At 40.3% G+C, this 9,847-nt stretch overlaps 1 protein-coding gene and 1 non-coding gene across 3 annotated transcripts in view; one reads left to right on the forward strand and one right to left on the reverse strand.

Annotated features, from left to right (window-relative positions):
- The window catches only part of NREP (neuronal regeneration related protein), a 305,011-nt gene extending 298,245 nt beyond the window's left edge, over positions 1–6,766 (reverse strand). Inside the window, exon 1 of one of the 2 annotated variants that reach the window (XM_025047888.1) lies at positions 6,593–6,758. The gene's annotated coding sequence lies outside the window, so the exon portion shown is untranslated. Of the gene's footprint in view, positions 1–6,592 lie in introns of both variants that reach the window. The other variant, XM_015590430.2, reaches the window with a different exon arrangement.
- An 890-nt stretch (positions 6,767–7,656) lies between these two features.
- Positions 7,657–7,790, forward strand: LOC112480665. Its single transcript, XR_003046749.1, has one exon. It is a non-coding gene; the product is annotated as a small nucleolar RNA SNORA13 (small nucleolar RNA).
- The last annotated feature ends 2,057 nt before the right edge of the window (positions 7,791–9,847 follow it).

A 9,847-nucleotide genomic window follows, 5' to 3' on the forward strand; every position in this document is an offset into this window, starting at 1 on the left:
AAGAATTGTTCTTTATATATACATTGTTAGTAGAAAAAGCCGGATTAGTGATAAGTGGTTTTTCAAGTAATAAACAGATTAAGAAATTCAAAAGGTATTTTATGCTTGCAATATGGCAGGAGAGATATGCAAGAAAATCCCCTAATTCAGAATAATTAAAAATGTTGGATAAAATATTTTAAAATATCATTCTAAATGCATGAATAAATTGATTGAAAAATAGGGGAAGTCCTCAGAGGCCATAAATAAAAGATAGCATGAATCCAAAGCAAGTTCTGGAGCTGGCATTTGCCTGGGACATCTATCTATATCCCTGGTGGTTTAGGACTTAGGCTTCATAGGGCCATATGGGATTTAGGAGATAAGACATGAGGCCTGAGCAAGGTGGGAAATAGAACTGATGACCCAGGTATAAAGCTGTGTTCCCTGAAAGGTAATATTCTCACAATAAGCGAATGGGGAGGAGAGTATCACCCTACAGAGAGAAACAGTAGAGATAATTAGCCTATACATTTCTATGGAGAAGGATAAAATAGGAGGAAAAAAGTTTCCCTTGAATTTTATGAACACCGGACTCCCTCATATAGAAAAGGGCACATCCTACCCTTCATGGAATAGGCAGGATGGACTCACAGTGCTCCCAGGTCAGTGGTGCCCCAAGGATCCAGCAATACCAAATGTAAATCCTTTTTAAAGGAATAGACCCAAATGGTTACAACTCAACTTCCAAAAACATATGTTCACAATATAAAAAAAAATCACAAACCTATGAGAAAATAAAAAGTGACAGTAAATTGAAACAGACTATTCCAACTCCTGACTTATAGGCTATCAAATGAGGGTGCTCAATATATTTTAAGAAATAAGAGAGAGGACATAACAAAGGAACAAAAGATACCATAAATATCTTTTTGAAAGATCTCCGAAAAAGAACCAAAGAGAAATCCTAGAAAAATAATTTCTAATAACTGACATTAGAAACTCAATGTTATGATCTGGTTCAAGACGGCAACATAAGAGGCTCTTGACCTCACCTCCTCCCATGATACACTGAATCTATAGCTACAAATAGAATAATTCCCTCTGAACAAAATCCAGAAACTACCTGAGTGACTCCTACACAATGGGCAAACGAGAAAAAATACACATCAAAACAGGTAAAAGAGGCTGAGAAACAGGCTCACCATAAACCCCACCCCTGGGGCACAGCAGCACATATCCGGAGGGAGCTCATACCCGCCCCCCCATCCCCTAAGCAGGAAGGCACCCTCTCCCGCCCCGGTTCTCCCTGAAAAAATGAAGGTTTAGACCCCACATGTGGTTTCTCAAGCTTTAAGACCTCCACCTGAGAGATGGGCACCCAAAACATCTAGTTTCGAAAGCCAGTGGGGCTTGCGTCCATGAGCCCCACACGGGAACTAAGAGACAATTTAGAGACTCTCACAGACTCACTGTGGCTACACCCTAGGGCTCAGCACAGAATCAGCAGTCTAAAACCTGATGAGTTTTTCTGTGAAAGACACTTATGTGCATATCTTAATAGGTACAAACTGAGTGGTAAGCTTCTAATTTAACACACACCAAGGGGCTGACTGCAATACTCTCCAGAGACCAGGGAGGCCCATAGGTGCCATCTTCACGGTCTCCCTCTGCCTCACTTCAGGTCACTGGTATTTCCTGGAAAGGAGCTTATGTGTATGTCTTAGGCCCCAATTTTTTTGGCTGTCACCCAAAAGATATCCCATGATCACCTGGTTCTGGCGGCCAGTGTGGGTTATGTTCACTGATTTCACAAGTGATAGAAGTATCTTTTGCAATTCAGGGCAAGCCCCTTTCAAGCATAGCCAATTTTATGTCAATAAAGTGACTCTTCGTGGGACCTTCTTGGTAGCTTCAGGATGGGGCTACTTGTCAGGGGAAATAGCACGTGAGTAGAGAGTTGGAACTTTCAGCCCTACCCACCCTACCACTATCTCTGGGAAGGGAAGACAAGCTAGAGGTTTTGTTCAATCACCGATAGCCAATGATTTAATCAACTGTGGCTGCATAAGGGAACCTCCATAAAAACTTGAAAACACTGAGGTTCAGGGGACTTCTGGGTAGGTTAACATATCTACATACTAGCAGAATATCCCACGCCCACCCCACAGCTTGCCCTATACATCTCTTCCATTTGGCTGTTCCTGAGTTGTATTTTCTATGATAAACTGGTAGTAGCAAGTAAAATGTTTTCCTGAGTTCTGTGAGTCATTCTAGTGAATTATCAAACCTGAGGTTGGGGAGAGGGTCATGGGAACCCCCAAATTTGTAGTCAGCTAGGCAGAAGTATGGGTAGGTTGGGCACCCCACTGTCGCTGGCAAAAGAAATGGGGGCAGTCTTGTAGACTGAGCCTTTAACTTGTGGAGTCTGATGGTAACTCCAAGAATTAGTGTCAGAATTGAACTGAATTGCTGGGCACCTAGTTCATGTCAGAGAAAAAAATCTAACAATAATGAACAACTTTCTGCCAATAAATTTAAAAACATGGCAGAAATGGACACATTCCTAGGAAAGATGACTTACCAAAACTGACTAAAGAGGAAAAAGCCTGAATGGCCCTACAACCACGAAAGACATTGAATCAGCAGTTTAAAATCTTCCCACAAAGAAAATACTAGACCCAGATAGTTTCAAAAGTGAGGTTTATTTTAAAAGCAAAAAAAAAAAAAAAAAAAAATTGACAGTATATTAAATTTTTCAGAGAAAAGAAATAGAGGAAAAGTTGTCTAACTAATTTTACAAAGCCAGTAGAGGCATACTCCACAGAGCATTTTCCTGATTAATGTTTTCTCAGTAAATTACCTCTTGTATTTAACATCCAACATCATACAACATATATATCTCTCTCACAACAACTTTTCAACTGATATTTATATAGGAAAATTATGTTTCGTTCTCCAAAACTCGCTACAACATATTTAGCAATAACAACAAGCAGGAAAGAAAAAAATTTAAAAAAAACAACAACAACAACATGTGTGGAGAATGTCTTGAGAATTACATTACAAATACAATTAGTAAACCATCCCGATCAAATGTGAGCAAATCAACAAGTGTACTGAATGCCAGTGAAGGAGATGGTCCACACAAATGCCACTGGTGATAAAAGAAGCATTAGAATATCATCTCCACAGTGCCTTTCATATTTCATACTGCCCTTTTTTATTCTCTAGTTTTGTAGAATGAAAACCAAAAACATCAAGAAAGTGTTAAAGAACTTAGTGGAGAAGGAAGCAAAGCAAGTGGAAGAGAAATAACGATGAAAGAGAATATGTTACCGCTGACAATGCAACTCTTTGTTAACACCTATATTGTTTGGCATCAGGAAACAAAGTTTTGAACATTTACAGCCTAAAATTATAGTTTCATATTTAATAGAGGTTTGTTGACTATATTTTAGTTAATTTTATGAAATCGGTTTAGGTTAACAAGTAACTCATTGAAAATAGGCTTCCAGATAACGTTTTTGCTCAGAGCATCTGATTTTCAGAAACAAATTACTAGTATTAAGTAGATACCTGCATAATTTTAACATTAAAACTATCAAAGATGATATGAGAACGATAACCACAGTCCCAACAAAATATATTTTTAAATGACAAGTTTGGTTTTCTCCAGAAATGTAAGATTGGTTCAACATTAGAATTGTTTTCATGCAATAGCCTCATTAATAGTTAAAAGAAAAACCTTTATGCTAATTTTAGAGGCAGAAAACACATGTAATAAAAGTCAACATTCATTTGATATTAAAAACAACTTAGCAAACTAGAAATATAAATAGAAAGAAACTTCTCTAACCCCATAAACAACAGGAAAGACATAAGAATACCATTCACATTCAAACACATGCTGAAACTTTAAGAGCATTCCTTTAAAAATCACGAACAAGACACACATGTCTACCATTATCACTCTATTCAACATTTCTAGAAGTCCTAGCCTGGGCATTCTCACACACAGAGACATGTAAGAAGTATAAGAACTGGAAAAGAAGAAATAAAGCTTCTACAGATGATGTGATTGTTTAAGGGAAAAAAAAAAACCTCAGATCTACAAATTATTTTAAATTATAAAAAGTATTCAAATTATTTAATATCAGTTGGACATAAATTAAGTCCCCAGCACCCACTAAAAACAAGTCAACCCTATATGAATTAAGTACTTAAAATGAAATGTGCATAGTTTATCTGCAAAATCTTACATATGATCCTGATGAGAGTGGGGCAAGCAGTGGGGTAAGTAAACAGCTCACTTCTCACTCTCCATCCCTTAAAAGGTTGTTCGTTTTCTTTTGCTGCCATAACAAATTAACATAAATTTAATGGCTTAAAACAACACAAGTTTATTATCACAGCTCTATAGATCAGAAGTCTGCCGTGAGTCTCGCTGGGCAAAAATCAAGGCATCGAAAGATCTGTGTTTTCTGGAGACTAGGGGACAATGTGCTTCTATGCTCATTCAAGTTGTTGGAAAGATCCAGTTACATGCACTTGTAGAAATGAAATCCCTGTTTCCTTGCTGGCTGTCAGCGGAGGGCCATTCCCAGCTTCAAGAGGAGGCTGTTGGCATTCTTCGGCTTCAAAGATCTTCTTCCTCCATCTTCAAAGCTAGCAAGGAAGGCTGGGTCCCTTTCCTGCCTTCTGCTACATCTCTAAGTTTTCTGCCTTCTTTTCAATTTTTATCTCAAGTCTTAGTCCCTAACATTAATCATATCTGCAATGTGCCTTTTATTAAGGCATATTGAATGAAGCACATTCACAGGTTCTGAGGATAAAGATATGGGCATCTTTGGGGGACCATTAACCTACCTATCACTGGGAAACCGAGGTTGTTTCATGTTTGCACTAATACCCTATGTAGCTTATACATAATGCTGCAGCCCCAAAAGGCAAGAGTGGAGGGGAGACTAGGCAGAAAAATCCCCTTTTTTCTCATGTCCTTTCTGCTTGCCTTTGCTTAATCATTGGGTTTTTCTTATCAGGATGTCGAGGTTAAAGCAGAAAGGAAGATGAAGAATTGTGAACTGATTTCCTGACACAAACACTAATCCAATATTTGGAGCAAATGTCTCCCCTCTACCTATTCCTGAATGACCCAGAATTTAGGGAAGGTATATAAAGGGTAGAACAGAAAAAAGTAAAGTAGGAGCAAAAATGTCAAGCCATTCAAAGAAAACAGCAGCGTATTTCCCCCTTCCTGAAGAACTCAATCCAAGAAGCTTCCATACCTGGGCAGCAGTAAATGAGAGGAAGAACCTAGCTCATGAGAGTCATTTATCGGCTATTATTATGTACTGCACAGTGCTAGATGATTCCACAAACCTTCCTTAATTTTTTAAACTAACCTATGTGGTTCATGGGTATAGTTATTATGCCATAAATGAGGAACCTTGGGCTCAGAGAGGCGGTCATTTACCTAAGGGAACAATTATCAGAGATGGATTTAAACCTAGATCTGCTGGCTGCTCCAGCCTAAGGAAATTCTCTCTCCCTGACTTTTCTTAGCAAGAAGACAAGGTTAATGGTTATTATAATCACCACACTGTACCCCACACTGAAGTGTCTTTAAATGACACTCCTGGGGGTGTTGTCCTCCTTTCTCAAACTTTCCCCCCAGATGTTAAACTGACTTACTAACGAAGGTCTTGGAGTTATTTACCTTCTTGTGATCACTGTCTCTATTGTCCCCAAGTTGATGTTATTATTCAGGCTAGCCTTTGTGTACTGACCACTGGAAATGAGCTTGAATTGTCTTTTTTTCTTTCCTTCCTTTCCTTTTTCTCAGCAGTGAGTTTCAGTGAAATGTGCTGGGATGTGGTCTCTGAATGAGTGTCTGCCTGGACTTACAGGAGCAAGGACACCTAGTTGTTACTATACAGCCTTTCTCACTGCAGTTTCTATCCCTTCAATGAGTTATCAGCAAAAAGCCAGTAACAACCTTTGCTTTCTTTCTGTGGTAATAATTAATCAATTTTAAATTGCAGCATAAAATCCCAACTCCTTACCACAAGTACAAAGCTCTATATGCTCTGCTCCTAGCTGTCTCTTCCACTTCATCTTAGGCCACTCCGCACTCTGGCTGCTCTAGCTACAATGGCCAAGGCCTGCTTCTGAGCACTTGAAATGTGACTAGTCCGAATGAAATGTGCTGGAATTATAAAATATACACCAAACTTTTAAGACTTAGTAGGAATAAAAGCATGCAAAATATAGCATTAATAATTTTATATTGTTTATATATTTAGCATATATTGAGTTACTATTAATGTTTCTTTTTACTCTTATATGTGATAGAAAAATTTAAATTACATTCTTGGTTCGCACTGTATTTCTACAGGACAGCACTGCTCTGTCACATTACCCTCTTTGTTTCATTCTTGGCATTTACACTATCTGGAATCAGTGTCCATGTGTTACCTGTTTGGTGTCTTTCTTGCCCAACTAGAAAGTGAGACAGGAACCCTGTCTCATTCACACCTGATCCCAGGTATTTAGGAGAGCGCCTGAAGCATAATAAGTACTCAATAAATATTTTTTGAATGAATGACCTTACTCTTCCTCAGCGGGAGGTGGTGCTCTGTCTGTCCTTCCCCAGAACCCGAGGTCTCAAGTCCTTTAGGCTACACGTGCAGCTCAGCGCTGACCACATGCAGCTGGCACTGGAGGGATGGATGGGGATCCACGCTGGATATAACCTTCTCCGCGGAAAGGACTGGGCGCACAAAGGAAAGGGAGCGCAGGGGGCGAACCCTCGCTGCTCAGTCCTCTTCCGCTTGGAGACCCGCCCCACGGCTAATCCCTGGGCACTTCGCCCTCCCGCCACACGGCGGCGTCTCGCGAGCGCGCGGCGGCCGATGGTACAGCCCGACCTCCCCGCGCTCTGCGGACAGTGGGTCCTTCCGGTGGTAGAAAAGCATTGTGGGAGGGGTTTGCGGCCCTTCTTGCCTCTGCGCTGGGGTCGTCATGTTCTGCTTTTGGAGATCCGAGATGGCAGGTGGCTTAGGTTGCCAGAGAGGATCTCCCGGCCGCCCTGAGCCTGGTGACGTGCCGGCGGAGGCCGGGCCGGGCCAGAGGTCCGGCGCCCTGGATGCGTGTAGGGCAGCGGCCTGGCCTGACTTCGGCCACGTTGTCGGGAACCTCAGGAGGTTCTGCTTTCCTGTGCTAAGAATTGGGGGGATTTGTTTTAATGCCTTTGAATTTATTGGTCATCGACCGTGTGCCAGGAAATTAACATGAGTGAGGATTTCTTTGGTGGGAAAGATAAAGTCCTGGCCGGGTAACTGCACGTTTGCTTACCCTATCACAGTGTGAAAGCAGCGTAGAAGTAAAATGCCTTTTAAGGTGCAGACCTTGGCGGAAATCGAAAAAGTATCACCAAATTTGCAGGTGAGTTTTAATGTTAGTGCGAAAAGGACCGGTTGCGTTGAATTTCTAAGATTTTAACCACTTAAAACTATGAATTTCCATTACCTGTCGCGCTTTCAATTGTAAAAAAAAACCAAGAGCTGGGATTAGTTAATTTCCCTTCCAGCTCTAACAACAGGTCATCCCAACCAGTTGATTTAGGGTCAGCAACTTTGTGCCACAGATAGAGCAGTCCTTAGTGAATTTTCAAATAGCCTTTGTGTTGCCCATTCACTTTTGGAAACTAGTGAATGTGGTGTCAAAAAAGGCGTAAACTAAACACTTTGCAGCCTTTTCCTGCCCTTGAGTTTGATTTCTTTGGTGTGGGAACTGCGCAAGTAACAGTTTATGCTTTCACGTGTAATCTTGAGTCTGCCAAGGTTGTGTAGTTTCTCTTAACTGGTCTTAACTAATTTTTGTTCAGGAGAAAGGCGGACGGATGCTTGAAGCATAGACTGCTGACAGCTGAGTACCTGGGAGCACAAAGGTGACCTAAGGTAGGGTAATATTGCTGAAGTTCTGTCTAAAAGCTGTTATTTGTAATGGGAATTTAGTCACTGTTCTAGAGTGCCTTCACTTGTGGGTATTTAAATTAGGTATTAATGGTTCATTAATATTAGTGAAGTTAATAGCAAACAGGATAGCTTGTTTCCAGCTTATTTTTGACATCTTAAGATGTTTTCTATGTAGCAGCTAAATTTAAAATTTGTCAAATTTCAAGAGGCATGTTTTATGTTGATATTTAAATCTAATTCCAGAAATGGAGAATTTAGAGCAATGCAGAAGTGCGTATTGAGTTTATTACCAGGTTTTTAAGGTATGATGCATGTATTTGCTTCTCAATTTTTATTTATTGTTTTTTAGGATGTCCTTGAAGAATTTTTGAAAACTTGATCTTCACAGGAGTTGCTTAGATCATTTAAAATTTTCAGGAATCTGAGGAGTACTTAACCTGCCTTCGAACAGTCCATAAAAATACATTTAAAACTGGGTTTATTAATAAATGCTTAAATGTGCTTGGAGGTTTGTGTATTAAGTGACTGCCAAAATAGCATTCTTTCACTGAAAGATCAAAGGAAGAATTTCTCCCTTCTCCCCCAGCAACTTCAAAAATCTCAGCATTTAAGATGAACATTCAGTGCTATCAGTCACTGAAAGGCTAATGTAATGCGAGGCCCACAGAAAAATGTGTGCTTTCTTCCAGTGCCTTGTAATGGACTGGACTAGTTGGTTTCTCGATCGCAGATGTGCTAATTTTACATGACACTGCATTTTTTTTTTTTTTAAATCATGAACTTCAGGCCAGCATATCCTGCCTTCCTTCACTTTGCAGAAAAGAACAAATGTGTTCAGGCATTCAAAAAATTTATTGAAAGCACTGTACTAGTAGATGGGAACACAATGGTGAACAAAATAGTTCCGCCCTCTGGATGCTTACAGGTGAATGAAGGAAATGTGGAACTTGCTTTGTGAGACAAGTCTCATGGAAGGTAGGATTTGACCAAGTCAGAAACCTTAGCAGAGTCAAGACTAAGGGTAGTTATCATTTTGGAAGGCAAAGTTAGGTGAATGACATGTGCAGAGGCTTTGATCTAGAAAAAGGATATGACTTAAGTCCAGATTTGTGAGTTGTAATTACTTTCCCTCTTTAATGCCCTGATTAAGACAAACGCATTTAATGAGGCATGTTAGGTGACCATTATGAGAGAGGAGAGTCTTAGAAATTGAGGCAGAACAGTAAGATGCCAGACCACTTAAGGCTACATTCAAAGCAAGGGGAAATCTGTGGTAGTTTACAATTGCAAAAAAAAGAAAGACATAAGTGGGCCCGTTGGAGGCTACTACAGTTGTTTAGGCAAGAAATGACCACCTTGGGCCAATGTGGTAAAATTGGTAAAGGGATAATTAAGCTATTGAGGGCAAAGCTAACAGGACTTGGCAACAGAGGAGGTGTCCATGACTGCTGTGTGTGTAGACTTGCACATTTATAAGGATAGTAGACCTAAATCCAGCTGGGAGGGTGGGGGCAGCATTTTAAATGTCTCCTGGCTGAACACTGGTCTGTAGTCCAAACTAGAAATAAACCTTAAGATGATGGGCATAAAAGAACCACCTGGGGTAGAGGAAAAGGGCCTACGTCTGAGGTTTGAGAAATTCCAGTAACTAGTGAGGTAGAGTAGGATGAACTACAAAGGAAGGTCAGAAAGGTAGAAATTAAATGGGAAGCAGGACATTGCCATTGTTTCAAAGCAGCCCAAAAGCCTCGGGGTTTGGTGCTAAGATTGTAGTGAGACTGCTTTAGTGGAGAATTCATATTAAGAGACAGGATGGTGGCTACAGGTAATTAACTTGGAATGAGAAAAATGGTAATTGGGGATATGTGGTTGGTAAGTCATTTGCAGAG

Source organism: Pteropus alecto, unplaced genomic scaffold, assembly GCF_000325575.1.
Source record: "Pteropus alecto unplaced genomic scaffold, ASM32557v1 scaffold20, whole genome shotgun sequence".
Lineage (NCBI taxonomy): Eukaryota > Metazoa > Chordata > Mammalia > Chiroptera > Pteropodidae > Pteropus > Pteropus alecto.